Source organism: Sus scrofa, chromosome 4 (assembly GCF_054392235.1).
Source record: "Sus scrofa isolate SSC_HxYL_T2T_F1_AM1 chromosome 4, Sscrofa_HxYL_maternal_Yorkshire_Landrace_v2.0, whole genome shotgun sequence".
Taxonomy (NCBI): domain Eukaryota; kingdom Metazoa; phylum Chordata; class Mammalia; order Artiodactyla; family Suidae; genus Sus; species Sus scrofa.
Window position 1 is genome coordinate 90,402,089 of NC_139386.1, and position 19,907 is coordinate 90,421,995.

General features: G+C 43.9%; 1 protein-coding gene and 1 long non-coding RNA gene across 12 annotated transcripts in view; one reads left to right on the forward strand and one right to left on the reverse strand.

The window, feature by feature from the left end:
* Positions 1–19,907, reverse strand: part of PBX1 (PBX homeobox 1) — a 346,007-nt gene that overhangs the window by 213,765 nt on the left and 112,335 nt on the right. The gene's annotated exons all lie outside the window — the stretch shown is intronic.
* LOC146403925 (uncharacterized) lies at positions 15,187–19,578 on the forward strand. Its single transcript, XR_014843953.1, has 2 exons — positions 15,187–15,940; positions 17,186–19,578. It is a non-coding gene; the product is annotated as an uncharacterized LOC146403925 (long non-coding RNA).

The following is a 19,907-nucleotide window of genomic DNA, read 5'->3' on the forward strand; positions in this document are numbered from 1 at the left end:
TACTTTCAAATACACCAGAACATCTATTTAAAAGAGCCAGCCAGCAAATACTTCACCAGTCTAAGGAGTCCTTTTTAATCACATAGATCTATCCTCAAGTCGACCTGAACAGTTATTTCCAGTTAATGATAAACTATCTCTAGGTAGCGCATGTGTGTTTCAAAGACACAACCCTGACTAAGGTTGAGAAAATGAAGATGAAAAGATGGTATGAGATGCATGGGCCCTGGAATGAGCAAGGAAGAGCTGGGAGAGGCAGGTGTCCTCCTGACAATGACCTCTGCCATAAAGACCAGTTCCCAGAACGCACCGTGGGAGGCACCAAGGGAAAGAGTTCAGAGCTCATGCTGGAGAGAACAGGACACACTGGTGCCTACAGCAGGACACAGCTGGGAAGAGTTAGTGAGAGCGGAAAAACATGAAACTAGTAAGAAAAAAAAAACCCACCTGGTTCTTATCAAAGTTACTTCTTCCTTAAGTGAGTGCTAAGTCCATAGTTACTCCACATACAAATTCTTAAAAAGAACCCAGAACTGAGCACCAGAAGTCAATGCCGGTGAAGGTTTCTACACAACTGTTCCACCTCTTATTGCTAATAAGATGTACAAAACGCTCTTAAAACTTTGCATATGTTTGTGGCTTCATTCAGATGCACACTGAAAATCCCTATAGTCACAAGAGCTGGGCTGGTACATGACAGATACCAGTACACATGGACCCTTGGTTCCAATCCTGCAATACTTTCTCCAGGTGGATCAGGAGCTGTGCCTTAACTTACCTCTCTACCTCCAAGTGCCACTCCTTTTTGCTCCAGTGTCTCCCCTGTACTTTCCAAGGATCCAGCAGCTAAAGTGTTAACAATGAGCACACAGAAGCTAGTCCTGTCCTGGGGATGCTGCTGCAGCACTAAGGCCCTTGTCTGCTCTTCCTGGCTGCAGCCCATGCCACCCTGTTATCGTTAAACAGTCTGAATACCACTTCTGCATCCAACAGTTATCAATGGTCAATGCATCCCTCATTTGTCAAATAAGCTTAGCCAAGGCTGAGGATGTACCTGACCTGTACCCAGCAGACTAGCAAAATTAAATGGGAAACCTGTTTCACTCTCCTACCTCCATGAACCCAGGAGGAATCACCCCCTCTTTCCCCAGGCTGGTTAACTGCCTATTCACCAGCCTCCCACTCCTTTCTGCCTTGTGATATATATATATAAATTTATACATATATATATATATATATATATAGTCTTTTGAGGGCTACACCCACAGCACATAGAGGTTCCCAGGCTAGGGGGTCAAATCAGAGCTGTAGCTGCTGGTCTACACCACAGCCACAGCAACTCAGGATCTGAGTGGCATCTGTGATCTACACCACAGTTCAAGGCAACACTGCATCCTTACTTAACCCACTGAGCGAGGCTAGGAATCAAACCTGTGTTCTCACAGATACTAGTTGGGTTCGTTAACCACTGAGCCATGATGGGAACTCTATCTGCCCTGTGATATCTTAATGGACACGCCTTTCAATCATTCTGGGGCAGCCAGGGAGAGTTCTTGCGGTCCAATTGTACCTGATGCTGCTTCTACTGCAGCTGGCCCGTCCCATCCCTCTCGTCCTCCCCGATTCCCATCAGAGGGGCCAGCAAAGCTTCCCAGGTTTAGCAAAACAGAGAAGCCAGGTAAGATCTGGATCTCTGGCAGAGTGGAGAGACTGGGAAGTTGGCAACTAGTTCTGCCACAGATCAAAAAGCCTGTGTTGAAAAGTCCATCTTTATAGGTTCCAGGTGACCTAACACTTTCATCTTAAAAAAACAAAACAAAAAAAACCCCACTAGAATAGTAATCACCATAATAATAAAGACCATCAATTAGTGAACACCCACCAACTTAGGGCTTTGCATATGTATATTCTCTCATCTAATCCTCACAGGTTCCTGGCCCTGTAGGCAGTTTTCTCTTTATAGGTGAATTAATGGAGGTCCAGAGCAGATAAGCAACATGCTGAAGCAATCAACACCTAGTGACTAATGGAGGATTCCAAGCCAGGCTCGACCAACTCCAAAGTCCAACCAGGCTCTACCCACTGGGTGGAGCTGCACTCTGGGCCACTCTCTAGGTGACAGACACCTAATGGTCTCTAGCCAGGAGGCTGCAAGAAAGCCACAGTCTGCGATTTCCTCCAGCAGGAGGATGGGCAGCCTGTGTAGACAGAACGCGCACAGGCTTTGGAATCACACAGATCTGGGCTCCTGTCCAGGTTTCATCTCTCGCTACCTGTGCCACTTTGCAAACGTTACTCTTGTCCCACTTTCCGCATCTGAAAAATTGAGGTGACGCTGACCTCATGGAACCATCGTCATCATTGAGAAAACGTTTATGAGTCCTTGTTCCTTGTACAGAGTAGGTGTTTAGTGAATATTAATTCTGCCCTGGTCTCCAGAAACCCCATTCCCTTTGCAGAGGAAACCGCATTATTTCATGTATTATTTCAGGGCTCAAAGAGCTAGGAGGGGGGAAAGATTGGGAGCATGAGATCTGGGAAAGGACAAGTGACCGTTGGCTTCAGATGTCCACTGGGGGCAAGCTGACTGTGCATTCCTTCCATCCAGAAACCATGAAGGTGTCCCTAATTTGCAGGTGAGATAAGACCCTCCAGGTTCTGGAACACTCTGATAAGGTGCTGCTATGCTATTTTCGTGGGCTAAAAGTACAATTTTTTCAAGAAAATAGAACTAAAAATAACAACAATAATAATGCACAGAGATATAGGAAAAGCCATTCCCAACTCCCAGGATGGCTGTGACAGCAGGAAGCTTTCAAAAAGTAGGCTGCAGAAAAGTCTGAATAACACTGGAAGATCCTGCTAATGCTTTGGGATTATTAGATATTTCTTAACGGAGCTAGGACTCTGGGTTTGGAATACTATAGTCAAGTCCTACTCATAGCATATTGCATCCTATGTCCTTGAGGAAGTCGCTTAACCTCTCTAAGACTTGGTTTCCCAATTAGTAATTGGTTCTAGGAACTTTTGCCTAATTCCTAGAGTTGTGGTAATGATAAAATGAGATAATAGGTTGACACACAAGTTTTCTTCAATTTCTTACTGAAGTTCAATACACAAGACTAAATGGTTCTTCATCAAAAAACACTACATAAAGTTGATTTACTTTCTATATTATAGATATGAGTCCAAACAAAAGAAGGATCTATTCTATAAGTACATATATATAAGGACAAAGAAGTGTCATCATTTTGTCTTTTTAGGGCCACACCTGCAGCATATGGAAGTTCCCAGGCTAGGGGTCAAATCAGAGTTGCAGCTGCAGGCCTACGCCACAGCCACAGCAACTCAGGATCCAAGGGGCGTCTGTGACCTACACCATAGCTTGCAGCAATGCCAGATCCTTAACCCACTGAGAGGCCAGGAATCAAACCCGCATCCTCACAGACACTATCGGTTCTTAACCCATTGAGCCACAATGGGAATTGCAAGAAGCACCATTACCAAGCGCAGAGCAGCAAATCCCTTTTTGCCAACAGAGGGTGACATAAAAAGGACAGTGCCTCAGGAAGCTCATAGGAAACACACCTCCCCACTCCCACCCCTGTCTTCAGTGATTTCTGGACACATGGAGTCATAATTCTCTTTCCATATTTATTACACTTAGGAAGTAACATCTACATACATCTTGATGTCCAGTGAGGCCACTCAGGTCTATGAATCTAGGACACTTAAAGAAACATCTAAACACAGATTTCTCAGGAGTTCCCTGGTGGTGTAGTGGTAAGGACTTAGCACTTTCAATGCTGCAGCCTAGGTTCAATCCCTCATCTGGGAACTGAGATCCCGCAGCGAGCCGCTGCATGCCGAGGCCAATTAGTTAATTAATTAATTACAGTCTTCTCAACTCAAAGGCTGGGGTCAGAGAGGCACCCAGTCCTCTTGACCCCACAGGATCCTTCTGTCCAGCCTCTGCCCATTCTGGCTCCTAAGAATTTTCTAGCAGGTTTTTGAAACCTGCTTCTCAAAACTTGGGGCAAACTCTAAAGCACAGATTCCCTTTGTTCTCCCTCAATTTTTCAGAATTCATAAAGCGTAAGAGAGATCAAAGAATAAAGACAGTTCTTTTATTTCTACAATACTTTCACAAAGTATCAAGAAACAGGGAAAACATGAGGATAATGCTTTCTGCCAGAGATAGGTAGGCAGATCTATAGATACACCTGCAAAAAGCAAACAAACGAGCTGGAGGTATTCATGAGGATATTCACATGGCTGCTTTAAATGGAACTCTAGCTCTTAGATGTTCTGTACAAAAACAAAAGGAGAGCAATCTCAAGAATAATGATAAATCTTAAAGTGGCCCCCTATCAGAAAGGAAGAAAAGGGGGCATACTATAACAACACAAGCACATATCAAAAACACAACTGCATTTTTCCATCACAGGTAAGCCTTCGGACCAGGCTCAGAAGTCTTTAAGTAGTTTACGCTATGATTGATCTAGTGTGTATGTGTGTTGTGTGTGTGAGTGTGTGCATTTGTGTGTATATGTGTGAGCGTGTATGTGGTGTATGTGTGCGTGTGTTGGTGTATGTGCGAGTGAGTGCGAGAGTAAGTGTATGTGTGAGAATATTTGTGTGTGTGGGAGGTGGAGTGATGCCCCTGTCACCTTCAGCAAGGTAATACAGCAGAAGGACTTAGTTTCTGTTCAGATGATACGGATTTGAATCCCAATTCTACCACCACTTTTTCAATGCCAAGCAAAGCACCAAACCTCTCCTGTCTCCGGACTTTCCTTTGCAACACAAGGAAAACAATGACATGAACTTGGCTTATCTCATGTGTTGTGAGTCAAGATAACAGAGGTGCCCTGTTAGAAGGAGCCCTGGTCTTGGAACCACAGGACCAGGGCTCAAGTCTTATTTTGCTACACAACCTACAGCAAATTCCTTGGAATCCTGGGTTTCCCCTTCTCTCCTTCTTCTGCCGCAGGGCACCCTGATGGGGATCAAAAGAGGTGACACCTGATATGCTATCTAGGAAGCGGTACCCCACTACACAAATGCCACTGTCACTGACTAATAGAAGGTCATGCATATGTAAGATACTATTGTCTGTTTACCGATAAATAGCAGGCAACTCTGAGTGTTAAACCCAAGTTTGATGTCAATCACAGAATCACCACTTTGCCTTCCTCCTCTTCCTCAGGACACGGTTTGTGGACAGCTCTCCACATCAAAACACAGCCTGGGTTCCTAGCAGAACATGGGTGCGAGGAAAACAAGCAGAAGGAAGAAACGTGCCTGCCACCACTGTGAGATGCTCTCTCCTTGCAATGATCCTATCTGCGAGGAAGGAAGGCACAAGGTGGACGGGAGGAATAGCCTTCCTCCAATTCGAGTTGTTTCCTAGTGGTAGGCTCCAATCTACGGGGGACTCTGCTGCTGCAGCAATGCCCAGAACTTATACCCCAGAGCACTCCAGCCTGATGACTCTGCCACCAACTCCATCAGCAGCCTGAGGAAGGAGGTGCTATGTAGGAAAAAAGAAAGGAGCAGAACCTGGGACCTGGTTAACCTTGTGGCACATGATTAGGTTTTTTTTAAGTTGAAAACAGCTCGTAAGTAGAGTTGATAATTGACACAAATAGCAACTATTGAGTAACTAATGGTCACCATGCCTAAAATAAAAGCCCTCTGAGATCAGAAGGGGATTTTTTTTCTGTTTTGTTTGACTGATGTATTCAAAATGCCAAGAACAGTGCCTTGCATCTAGCAGATGCTCAAAAATACTTATTCAGGGAGTTCCCTTCATGGCTCAGCGGTTAACGAACCCGACTAGGATCCATAAGGACGCAGTTTCAATTCCTGGCCTCGTAGGGTGGGTTAAGGATCCAGTGTTACCATGAGCTGTAGTATAGGTTGCAGACTCACCTTGGATCCAGTGGCTACAACTCCAATTCAACCCCTAGCCTGGTAACTTCCATATGCTGAGGGTAGAGGATGCCACCCTAAAAAAAAAAAAAAAGTATTCCATGAATGCATGGATAAATAAATGGAAAGACAGGCAGGCAGGCAGATGGATAGATGAATAGGTCTTTTCTGTGGGGTGCAGGAAGAGCTGCACCCAAACCACTCTTATTTCTAAACACCTGCAAAGAAAGTGAGGGATTCCAAAAATCCAATTCATATGCTGTTTTCTCACCAATTGAGGATGACCAGAAAGGCCTGTCTGAATTAGGGGTGGCTGGCTAAAGAGGTATGTTATAGAAAAGTAGAATAATTTCTTTCTAATTCTTACCATTGAGCCCTATTATATCCTTGGTAGATTACATATATTTTAATAAATCTATAAGAAAGATTTGTAATTACAATTATATTACCCTTGTATATAAATGATGCTATAACAAAATACATATTTTATTGAGTACTTATACACTACAAAAAGTGAAGGTGTTATCTTGGTTGTGTGATTACTTAGAACATTCCCTTTTAAGTCTTTTTATGCTATTAGTTTATTTAACAAGTTTACTTATTTGTGGGTAAATATTTTCACCGTTAAAGACAAAGGTAAATTGGAGTTCACCAGGACAAAAGATCAAAACTTTGCCAATAGCAGAGTTTAAATTAATGTGTTAGAGTTCCCGCCAGGGCTCAGTGGTTAGTGAACCCGACTAGCATCCATGAGAATGTGGGTTCGATCTCTGGCCTTACTCAGTGGGTTAAGGATTTGGCGTTGCCATGAGCTGTGGGGTAAGTCAAAGACATGGCTCGGATTCTATGTTTCTGTAGCTGCGGTGTAGGCTGGTGGCTACAGATCTGATTCGATCCCTAGCCTGGGAACCTCCATATGCCACGGGTGTGGCCCTAAAAAAGACAAAAAGACAAAAAAATAAAAATAAATAAATTAAAAGCGTCTTTCTGCAATTTACCTTCTATGTCCTGGTCCGGAATAAAACTCAATAGACGGTTACAACTGAGTCTCTCTCCTTATAGACAGCCAGGGCTGCCAATCACTGTTATGCATATTTGAACAGCCCTATCTCTAAAAAGCAGCTATCATTAACCCCACAATTACTATCTTAAGCTCTCAAAAGTAAAAAGATTTATTTTAAATGTCTAATTAGCTTTTCAACTTCTAATTTATTTACTTTCCAGTTTTCATTGCCAATGCTTTATGATGTTTTATATATGTGTGTGTACAAATATATATAACCAAACATACACACACATTTCATTTTCTGTTACTGAAGCATAAAAGGAAAAGAATACAACCAGTTTTATTTTTCCCTCACAAGTTACTGCAAGCAAATGGCTTTAATTTAAAAATACCAGGCTCACGCATAGTAGGTGCTCAACAAATGTGTAGAGTTATACATTAAGAATAAAAAAAGTATAAATAGCACATGGAAACTCAAAGAACTGAGTGTTCAGCCTAGGGAAGAGAACATGAAGGGGGAAAAAATAATGGTCTTCAAATATTTGAGCAGTCTTTGTGCACAAGAGCAATGGATTTGTTTTACACTGTGTCCAAGGGGAGACCTCAGATAGATGGGAGAAAAGTCTCGCTGAGGCAGAATCAGTTCATCAAGAGGAAAAACAGCCTGTTTGCTGTAGAGCATAGCCTAGAAGCTTTTTTGTTAAATAATAATTACCTCAAAGGCTCCTTTAAGGTAGAAAAATTCTGTGATCTTACCACCGATCTCTGTATGTATTTATCCAGATGACATTAGCCAGCCCTGTTGTGGTGTGTTCACTGGGTAGGCATTTAATATCGAATCCCTTTAGATTCTGTAATTTTAAAATTGTAATGTCCTCTCAGATATTCCTAAAATGAGTCTAAGAGCTTTACTTTAAAAAAAAAAAAAAGGGCAAATGACTGTAATAAATGTTTGCTTTATGGTCTTCTAGAATATAGTTCATTTACTTTTTATTTTATATATATATTTTATTTTATATATATATGCCACACCCATGGCATATGGAAGTTCCCAGGCTAGGGGTGGAATCAGAGCTACAACCACTGGCCTACACCACAGCCACAGCAACAACAGACCTGAGCCATGTCCTACGTCAGAGCTCACAGCAACACAGGATCCTTAACCTAATTAGTAAGGCCAGGGATCGAGCCTGCATCCTCACGGGTCCTAGTCGAGTTGGTTAACTGCTGAGCCATGAACAGAACTCCTTAGTTTTTATTTTTTAGTTTTGGCTGCACCCATGGCACATGGAAATTCCAGGGCCAGGGATCGAACCTGCACCACAGCAGTAACCAGAGCCACAGCAGTGGCAATGCTGGATCCTTAACCCACTTAGTTTACCAGGGAACCAATAATATAGTGTTTCAGTAATTGATTTCTAGTTTTTATGGAATACCTATTGGACCTTTCTACCTAGAAACAGGCTTTCCTTCTGCTTTCATTAAGCTGTTCAGGTCCACCTTTCCAATTGTATAGGCAGGGGCCAGATTTCCACATGGGATGTGAAAGGCATCTGCTCCATTCTACAGGCTCATTTCCACCAGGAAGGAAGAAATCATCCAGTAACTTCATACGGCCACTGGTATTTCCAAATGGCACCTCTTTTGTCCAAACAAGATGAGCTCAGGGGGTTAGAAAAGCATGCGTTTGGAATGAGATGTAATTCGTGAATTCCATCCCCTCACCTCCTTTCTCTGAGCCTCAGATTTGCCATCTTTAAGACTGGGCTGGATCTGTGTTTGTCCTGAGCACCGGTGGTGACCAAGACCAAATGAGAGCATAAATATTAATGGAATCCTATAGTGCTCTTCACCGGTGGGGGACTGTTATCCAGGTACATTTTTTAAAAAACTGTAATATATAAACCAGAAACAAGTTCTCTGGTAATCTCGCAGGTTAAGGATCCATCGTTGTGACTGCTGTGGCACAGGTTCGACACCTGGCCTGAGAACTTCCACAAAAAAAAGTGTGTGTGTTTTTATGTATATTTATATGTTACATTATATATATTTATAAATATTTATATATTTTACAATATATATTATATATATGAAGTATTAGCAAAAATGTTCTCTTTCAGTGACTTAGGCAATAATTAAATGAGTATCATTCCTTTTGACTTTTTCTTAAAAGCAACATTTGGTTTCAGAGCTAGTAATTTGGGATTTTTTTCATTGTTGTTGATAATGTGATGATCTCATATTGTGAGTTTATAAATAAAAGGGCTAAAAGAGGACCATCTGCTTGTCATAAAAGCTTAAACAATTATAAAGACTGTGTCCTAGCACCTGTTTTCAACTCTATGTGTTTCCTACTGAGGTCCCTAAGTCCTGACGGCCCACCCTGCCAGCTACTTCTCCAGGGTCCACAGCAGCAGACAGCCCCCTTCATTTTCTCATGACCCACTGTTTAGCTCTTTCAACGTGCAAACCAAGTCTGGCCAAGATGCCCCAGGCCTCTATCTCCTCACCATCATCTTTTGCCTGATGATCAGTTTGTCAACTGAATAAAAGCTCAGCCCAGGAACAAATTATTTGTTGGGGTTAATTAAGAGTGTGGAGACCCATGTAACCTTTAGGGGGAGGACAAAGAGTGGGAGGAAAAACTCTGAATGGCTTTTATATTTATTGGCAAGCGGAGTTCTCAAAATACCAGTCTTGATACAAAAAGATACATGAACCCACCCTCCTGTCTCTTCTTAGAGCTTCTCTGCCCCATCCCCAACAAATGCCATAGGACCAAGCCACTTGAAAAGCTGGGGGAGGAGTTCCCGTCGTGGTACAGCGGTTAACGAATCCACCTAGGAACCATGAGGTTGCAGGTTCCACCCCGGCCTTGCTCAGTGGGTTAAGGATCTGGTGTTGCCCTGAACTGTGGTGTAGGTTGAAGACATGGCTCAGATCTGGTGTTGCTGTGGCTGTGGTGTAGGCCAGCAGCTACAGCTCCGATTAGACCGCTAGCCTGGGAACCTCCATATGCCATGGGTGCGGGCCTAGAAAAGACAAAAAGACAAAAAATAAATAAATAAATAAAAAGAAAAGAAAAGCTGGGGAAGGATCACACCTTCAACACCTTCTCCCCACACACCCCTGGCTCGCTCTCTCTCTCTCTCTCACACACACACACACACACACACACACACAATAAGGAGAATCTCTCACACACACATGATACGGAGAATCTGGAACATATGCCCAAGCCTCACCTTTCAGTCTTTGGTTAGAAACTTTCTGACAACGAACTCTATCATAGAAATGCATCTTCTTTAATACAGAGTTCTTTTGCAAGGATAATTATTAGCATATGTGTTAACCAAAGAAAACCACCAGATGACAAACATAGCTCAAAGTACCACAGGGACGGGGGCTGCTTCACCCTTCTTGGGCTGTGACAGCCAAGGGACTGGTTCCTGAGATTTTTCACCTGAGGACCTGGTCACCAGCTCCTGTTCTCAACCTGTTGTGTGCAGAAGGCCAATAGCTTTGCTCATCAAAAATGCAATTTCCCACAGTCAGAGGGCAGCAGCACAAAACTACTTCCTTTCATTGCCAACTGAATTATGTTTGGTAATCTGAAAGCATCATTAATTGGAGAGACACAGACCCAAGAAGGATCAGACCTTCTATGCTGGCTGGGACGCAGACACAAAACCACACGGCTACGAACGAGCTGACTGCTGCCAGTATATAAAGAAAGGATGCAGATCTTGGGAGCTGAGTTCATAACTCGATATTCGGCTTTGCCTTTTTGACTGTTCTATATGTTCCACCAAAGGATTTCCTTGTCCTGTTAGACAGATGTGTCCACATGCAGTAAACAAGTTCATTATTAACCCCCTTCCTTTGTTAAGAACTTTTCAGTGGTTCCTGACCACCAACCATGTCACGCCTACAATCCTGCCTTGAAATCAAGGCACCATGAACTAGAAAGAGCACGGCTCTAGAGAGACATGGGCACAGACCCCATCATATGTACTCTTTTTTTTTTTGGCTTTTTGGGCCGCACCTGTGGCATACGGAGGTTCCCAGGCTAGGGGTTAAATGGGAGCTACACCCATTTAAATGTCAGCCTACACCACAGCCACAGCAACTTGGGATCCGAGCCGTGTCTGCGTCCACGACCTACACCACAGCTCACAGCAACGCCTGATCCTTAACCCACTGAGGAAGGTCAGGGATCGAACCCATGTCCTCATGGATGCTAGTCTGGTTCGTTAACCACTGAACCACGACATGAACCTCCCATACATACTTTCTATAAAACAAGACCAATAATACTAAATCGATAGGGCTGTTGGAGAATTAAATGACAAAACAGACATGAACTACCTACTTTATTTTTTTTTTTCTTTTTACAACTGCACCCTTTTTACAACTACGCCACAGCCACAGCAACATGAGATCTGAGCCACAGCTTGCGGCAACACCGGATCCCACTAAGCAAGGCCAGGGATCGAACCCACATCCTCATGGACACTATGTCAGGTTTTTAACCCGCTGAGCCACAACAGGAACTCCTGAACTACCCACCTTAAATTATTTTTGCCTCATCTCCATCATCTGACCCTATTCATCCTATCTGCCTTAGTCCATTCAGGCTGCTATAACAAAAACACCGGAGACTGGTAGCCACCAGTACATAAACAAGAGAAATTTATTTGCTATAGTCCTGGAGGCTAGGATGTCCAAGATCAGGGTGCTGGCAGATCTGGTGTCTGGTGAGGGTCCTCTTCTTGGTTCACAGATGCCATCTTTTTGTTGCATCCTCACGTGAGAGAAGGGGTGAGGGAGTTCTCTGGGGTCCCTTTTATTTTATTTTATTTTATTTTTTTTGGTCTTTTTAGGGCCGCATCCACAGCATATGGAGGTTTTCCCAGGCTAGGGGTCTAATCAGAGCTGTTGCCGCCGGCCTACGCCTGAGCCACAGCAATGCCAGATCCGAGCCACGTCTGCGACCTACACCACAGCTCATGGCAACGCCGGATCCTCAACCCACTGAGCGAGGCCAGGGATCAAACTCACAACCTCATGGTTCCTAGTCGGATTTGTTTCCACTGCGTCATGACGGGAACTCCTCTGGGGTCCCTTTTAAAAGAGCACTCATCCCATTCATGAGTGATCATGACCTGATCATCTCCCCAAAGGGCCTCCTCCAGGTAGCATCATACTGGGGAGTAGGTTTCAACATTAGAGTGGGGAGGGCAGGGGCGATACAAACATTCATTCTATAGCATCACCTTCCTCTATCACCACTTCAACCCCCATCTTGTACAAAAGGCAGGTGGTTTCCTCCCTGTCACCCCCTCCCAGGCCGAATTAATTCCCCCACCCCGTGTTTCCTTAGTGCTCACTACCATCTCCCTCCCTCACATTACCTCCCCCCACTCCACCTCTGCTCCATGAAGGCAGCTCTACCACGAACCCCAAGCCCCTGCTTTTGTCTCTAAAATATCACTATACTTTTAATCCATGACATCTAATTAACAACTTCATTGAACATTATCATCTGCAGTTTATGTATTTTGGTCTAGCCTCCCAAACACTAGAAGCTCCTCCAAGGCAGAGATAAATTCTTACACACTTTTTATGGACCCATAGCACCTTACAAACTGTAAGTAAATGATGCAAATACATGCACTTCATAAACTGTAAAGCAGTAGATACATGGAAGATAGTCTTATTTCCCATAAACCATGAAGGCTTAGCTATTATTCATGTTGAGATTTGAACAGTATCTTCCAGTTGGGCAAGGGTAGAAAGTAGACCAAGAATCCCAACTGAAGTGTCCACATGGGTGTGACAGTGATCAGATGACCCTGACATGATGGTCTTATGCAAAGAAAAAAAAGCAAACACCCAGGCAGTCACTGCTAGGGGGAGGGCAAACCCTGCAGGGCAGCATATCTGCTTGGAGGCAGACCTCAGCCCCCAGCTTAAGGGTCAAATCAAGGTTTAAACTTTTTGTTTGTCTGTTTGTCTTTTGAGGGCTACACCCATGGCATATGGAGGTTCCCAGGCTAGGGGTCCAATCGGAGCTACAGCTGCCAGCCTAAGCCACAGCCACAGCAAGAGCAGATCTGAGCTGCATCTGCAACCTACACCACAGCTCACGGCAGTGCTGGATGCCTAACCCACTGAGCAAGGCCAGGGATTGAACCCGCAACCTCATGGTTCCTAGTCAGATTTATTTCCGCTGTGCCACACCGGGAACTCCCAAGGTTTAAACTTTAAGAAAAGGAACTCTGGGCAGCTAGGAGGTGAGTCAGGCAGGGCTCTTTGAAAGTGCTAACATCTGTAGTGCAGGCGGTTAAAGAACCTCAGCACCACTTAGCTACCAAGCTGAGGGGCAGGCTTTGAACCCAGGCAGCCCCACTCCAGAGGCTGTCCTCTTAAATGCTCACTACAATCCACTTCAAGATTTGGTGTCAGGAATTAGTGGCACAGCAGGCTAAGGATCCACAGTGGCCTGGGTTGGTGCTGTGGTGAGAGTTAGATCCCTGGGAACTTCCACATGCCAAAAAATAAGAAAGGAATTAAAAAAAAAAAAAAAAAGACATTGGTGTCTCAGCCCAAAATATCCTAGACCATAAACTATGCAGCCATGGCAGCCAAGATCCAGAGTTTGAGAGTCTGTATCCTCTATAACCTTGGGAACCATTGTGCTTCACCTGGGCGCTCTAGTTTCCACCTTTATACACAACCCTAATCTCTGCCTTGCCTTCTTGTTTGACATTTGAGCTTCCTTGGATTTGATTTTAATTTCATTTTCACCCTTAGTTCCACTCTCTGTTGGCCAAGAGCCAGTCACACCCTACACTTCTATTACAAAAACCCAGTACCCCCAGGGTTCTCCTTGCTCAGGAGGGGATCTGAAAAAAAAAAGAAGGAATTGAAATGGGAAACCCAGGCAACAAGCTGGACAAAAATACAGCACGATTATGAAAGCACTTTGTGGGCTCATGGAGGCCCTGGTTCATCCTAGACAATTCAAAGGCTGACCTGTGGCAGCACAGAGAACGCAAATCCCTCCTTCTCCCTCATGCTCCCCTCGGTGCTGCTTTGATCCAGCTCGCCACCATCAAGGTACGCTCAAGAAATGGGATGAGGAAACGGAGTCTGCAAAGGGCACGAGTTTATACCAAATGGCAACAGCACAGTCCTAGCAGCAAGGCATGATGGGAGAGGACCTGTGGTGAGAAAGGGGGTGATAAGTTATCAGACCTGATTGCAGAAAGGGAAGGAGACTCAGCACACAGACCACACCAAATGTGGTGTGCACAAAAAGTCCAAAAGCTGGTATTATGGGCCAAATGTTTATGTGTCCCCCAAAATGCCTACATTAAAGCTTTAACCCCCAATCTGATGGTATAGGAGGTGGGGCCTTTGGGAGGTGAGTAGGTTAAATGACAACATGAGGGTCGTACCCTAATGATGGGATTAATGCCCTTAGAAGAGATATCAGAGCATCTTTTCTCTAGATGTGAGGACACAAGGAGAAGGTAGCCATCTGCAAACCCGGAAGAGGGCTCTCACCAAGAACAGAAGCTGCTGGCACCCTGATCTCAGACCTCCCAGATTCCAGAACTACGAGAAATAAACATAGGTTGACTAGGCCACCCAGTCTATGGATTGTGTTCTGGCAGCCCGAGCTGAGTGACATCCCTCGTCTGATGGAATGTAGGCATTTCAAGTCCAATCCCCACCAGGATCTGCTTTAAAAGTTTTCATCCAAGTGGGTCCCGTGAGATATAACACAGGAAGACAGCAGTTAGTCCTTAGCATCAGATGGGATCCTGGAGTTCATGCATGATGATATGAGTAATATCAAGTGAAAGGATCTTGTAGATATGAAGGCAGAACGTGAACAGCAAAGCCACTAAAGTGCATGGACCCTCAGAATGATTGGCAGCCCGAAGCCCAAGACACATCAGAATCACTCCCTGATGGACAAGAAAGCCCCTACCCACTTGCCAGGTCTGGCTCCGTCTAAGCAGTGCTGGGCACAGCGGTGGTGGCTGGATCACTGACCAAGAAGGAGCTAGGACAGCAAAGAATGATGGCTATTATTAATATTTCTTAAGTGACTGGTAAAAGGAGGAAATCTCCTACTCTCTTAGATGCCAAGGGTTGGATGACAGAGGTAGAAAAAACACCTAGAAGGGAATCTTCATTGCTATTCCACTTCTACAGATGAAATGGTTTTCCAGTTTTTTTTTTTTTCACCAAAATTCCCAGGGGAAAGATCTGCTGACATCACCTATCACTCTAGGACCAAGAATTAAAACTTAGATTATTGGGAGGTCCTGTTGTGGCAAAGAGGAAACAAATTCAACTAGGAACCATGAGATTGCGGGTTCAATCCCTGGCCTCACTCAGAGAGTTAAGAATCTGGCGTTCCCATGAGCTGTGGTATGGGTTGCAGATGTGGCTCGGATCCTGTGTTGCTGTGGCTGTGGTGTAGGCTGGCAGCTGCAGCTCTGATTTGATCCCTAGCCTAGGAACCTTCATATGCCATGGGTGGCCTTAAAAAAAGCAAACAAACAAACAAACAAAAAACACCTAGATTATTGTTCTGGTTCTGCCATCTACCAGCTATATAACTTGAAACAAGCCCTTCTAGGCCTCCAAAGCTTAGTTTTTCTCTTCTTAAAACAGAATTGTGTTTCCCTTGCCAGTGTCCCAGGGTTGCTTAATAAGAATGTAGATGTGAACACATTCAGTAAGCTATAAAGTATTATGTCAAAGAAAGGATTTACTTTCATGGGTACCACAAAATCATAACATCATTCCACCAAGTTTAAAGACCCTTTCAGGTTGGTGAGCCTGTGATTTCTTTCCCCAAACAACCACCCAGTTACCGTCTTTGGTTTCTGTTAGCCCAGGACCAGTGGCCTCCAGGATTAGCTGGATTCAGACTTTTAAGTGTTTCTTCATTTTCTCTTGTTTGGATGGAGCGTTAAGGTAAGCAGTGTGATTTCATTTTGCTCCCTGAAGCTATGACACACTGGGTGGTTTCTAAACTCTGGCAGCATCTGAAAAAATTTCCGTCTATTTAATTGGCCATCGAGTTCTTAATAGTACCTAGTGTTCAGAATTAATTCCTCTACCACAGAATTACCCAGGACATTCTATGCCTATTTATAATTTTCCCAGGACTCCTTGACTCTTAGGTTTCACTCCAAGTCCCTAGCCTATCTCAACTCAAAAAAGGGTTTTGGTGGCAATTCCAAAACATAGCACCCCAACTGAGCAAAGCAATGATGACCTTGGCAGAGCACAGCAAAGTCGAGAACATGCGAGAAAACTATTTGCATACCTCAGCCACATAATCAACTAGAATGGTATTTGACAACACAAAGATGCTAAGGCTTTTTGGTCTAGAATTCAACTTCTCATTTCTCTTTGTGCACATATATGTCATGACCCTACGTTAACCAGACTTGATAATCATGAAAGTGAAGTTGTTTCTAGAAACAAGCATTTTAGGGACAAAAAATTAATGCCATCTTATGAGATTAGAAAGCCCCCTCATTGGAGTTCCCATCGTGGTTCAGTGGTTAACGAATCTGACTAGGAACCATAAAGTTGTGGGTTCAATCCCTGGCCTTGCTCAGTGGGCTAAAGATCCAGCGTTGCCATGACCTGTGGTGTAGGTCGCAGAGGCGGCTCGGATCCCGAGTTGCTGGGGCTGTGGTGTACGCCAGCAGCAACAGCTCCGATTCGAACCCTAGCCTGGGAACCTCCATATGCTGCGGGAGCAGACCTACAAAATACAAAATACAAAAAAAAAAAAAAAAAAAAAAGAAAGCCCCCTCATTAACAAACTTGAGTAGCAGAAGTGGAGACTGATCAGTGACTGATGGCTAAAAGGTAAACGAAACTTGCCACATCACGAAAGGTCAACTAGATGGGGAAACCGTCTCATTGCTAGAAACCACATAGACCCATATCTTGTTTGCGGCTCAGAATCACTACATCTCTGTGCCCCAGGTTCCCAATATGTAAAACCTCCATAGTTATTCAAGCCTCTCTCTGATCTTTCCTTACATGTTTCCCCATAGCTGTGCTTTTGCTGTACTGAACAAGACAGTCCTCCAGGGACCTTGCAAACCACAAGTCTGTCTCTTCGCCCCCTAGTGGCAGGGTGCGACGCAAGCTGAGAAATCAGAATGAAATCACACTGCTTCCCTTAAAAGCTCCATCCAGCTGGGAAGTTTATAGCTGAAAGAAATGCTCTCTCTACTGAGTTTATAATATCAAAATATAAGCAGATTGACAGGAATTTAGTGTCTTAAGGCAACTTACAAATGTCAGGTCCTTTTCCAGAACAAAAAGTGCCAGAAAGGCTGGATAAGAAAAGTGTAGAGAAACCGTGACCCTCAGAGTTTGGACTTTCTCAGAGGGCAAGTTATACTCCCGTTTCAGGTTCTCCCCACCCCACTCTGAGCCTCTGAGGACAGCACTGAACATGTATGTAAAGCCTTATATTACTGGAGATTCAACAACCGGTGGCTAATCTTCCAAGAAGATCCTTTAACTGTACCATGTTTTTTTCCCTCCTTTTCAACTTTAATATAAAATATGTCCTCTATTAGGATCATTTTCCCAGCATTTATCTGTCTGGTTAGTAGGTATCTATTGTATGAATTTGCTGGGGCTCAAATGGATTGGCTGGAATTCCTCAGAAAAGGACCCTGTGTAAGAACTTGGAATTGTATTCCATACATACTCATATTCATGAGCGAGTGAGGTGTTGACCCTTTCCATCGAGCACAACCATAGCTTTAAGACATCGGGGAAAATTATAGACTAAAAGAAAAAAAAACAAAAAAAAACTTATACCCTTGCCTTTGAAGTACCTGCATACTTACCAGATGAATATAGAAAGAACGAGAATCACAGGTAGCCCAAAAGCCAAAACAATATGACTGAGGATTCTGCCCAGACAAGAACAAAAATAGAAATCTATACATGCTTAATTGTGTGTTCACATTTACAAATAATCCAATGTACACACAAGAGGCATAGACATGCCTCTGCACATATATGTGATATACAGATATAAGTTCAAAGAGATGAGGCCAATATCTTTTTACTAATACAATTCAGCAAGTGTAAGAACATTGGTCAGCTGGAGCTGAAGAAAAAAGGGAGAAAATCCTATGGAAATCATGAATACTCCAAGAACCTCTAAGGCTCAACCTGAATGCAGACACTTAAGCTCTCCACTCGGCCATTAAAGCTGGGGCCTAAATTATTGATCCCTTGCCTTTATCAGCATAACAGTCACGTCCCAGTATTGAGATCTAAGTACACTGCAGTCCCTCTGCTGCAGCCACTGAAATAATTAGGAGAAATTCTCATTAAAGGAGAGTGAAAGGTTCAGAGACAGAAGCAGAGCAAAGGGTCTGCGAGGGTGTTTAATGCCTTCCACGAGGTCGAAAGATCAGCGGGATCAAATCCCCGAGCAGTGCCCACAGATGACAGCTTATCAAAGGGAAAAAGTACAAGCAATTCACACATGCGGTGGCCCTCTCTGGTGTGTTTACATCTGTGATGTCTGGGTAGAGTCACACACAGGCTGCAGAGAAATCGCTATCTGTGTTCATGGGGGGAGGGGGGCAGAGCTGTATACTTGGTGTGTCAACAGGGGAATAAGAAAGAGCAAAAGGAAAGAGAAAGAAAGAAAGAAAAAAAAAGGAAAACAGCCCGAGTCAGAAAAAAAATACATGAAAAATAAATAAAAAGAAACATATTAATAATGGAAAATCCACTGTGGACTCTTCAGTTTAATTTATTCGTTCTTTGAAAGTACAAGGGGTCTGGGGAAGAAAGGAAAGGTAAGGCATATGGGCAAGCCAGCACTTTCTGATGAGCTCCCAGTTGGGTTGGCAAAGATACCAGGATAATATATACCGGGATTCAGACACCCACACTAACATAAAACCTCTGCTCCCACGACGACGACAAGGTTCTCTATTGATTTGAATGCAGATTTCACCAGCCTCTTGCCCTCCCCCACCACTTACAAAAAAAAAAAAAAAAAAAATCAGCCTTTCACACATGTTCCCAGAAATGGCCCAGACTTATGAGGAAAAAGCCAAAGGACAGAGAACAGCCTTTCCGACACTGTACTGATGGAGGGACAGGGGAAATTAAACATGAAGCAAGCTGGTAAAGCAGCAAAGGCAGAGGGCAGGGATGAACAGAAGCCTCGGGTCCCAGCGCCGGGTGCGGGCACACGCATGCCCGCACATCCAAAGTTGGCCCGTATTTAATGTCAACGTGCAGTCATTTAAAAGAAAAATTCCATCTCACCCCGGCTAATCAGAATTGTTCGAGAGACCATTACCACAAACACGGGGAACATCTGAAATTGATTATTTTTACTTCATTCCGTTAATGAAATCCTCCAGCGACCAAGAACTAGCCTTGGACGAATTTCTACATGATGAAAAGAAAGAAGAAAAAAAAAAAAAAAAACCCAAGAGTAACTAAACTGCCTTAAATTTTTTTTTTTTTTTTTTTTTTTTTAAAGAAAGCAAAAGGAAAAGGACACTCTGTTTTTGGAATGTAGGTACATTTATTTTGTGATTTCTGTCGGTGCGGAATAATGGAGCCGGGCTGAATCCGTTCCCACCATTTTGTGCGAGTGGAGATATTAGCATGGGCCTCACATCCCATAAGGAGCGCCACATCATTAAATGTCTTGGGCTGGCGCAGAGGGAAGAGAAATGCGGGATGTCACCGGCTGATAGGGAAGAAGACTTGATGTTATTTATTAGGGAACACTTACCAGAAACTGCATTTTCTCTATTTGCATTAGATACGGCACCGCTGCCTTTGGAAAGTGCACACAGGCGCGCGGACTCGGGCGGGAAGGGAACACTCCCTCCTTACCCCCCCACCCCCACCCCCGCTTTGTTCA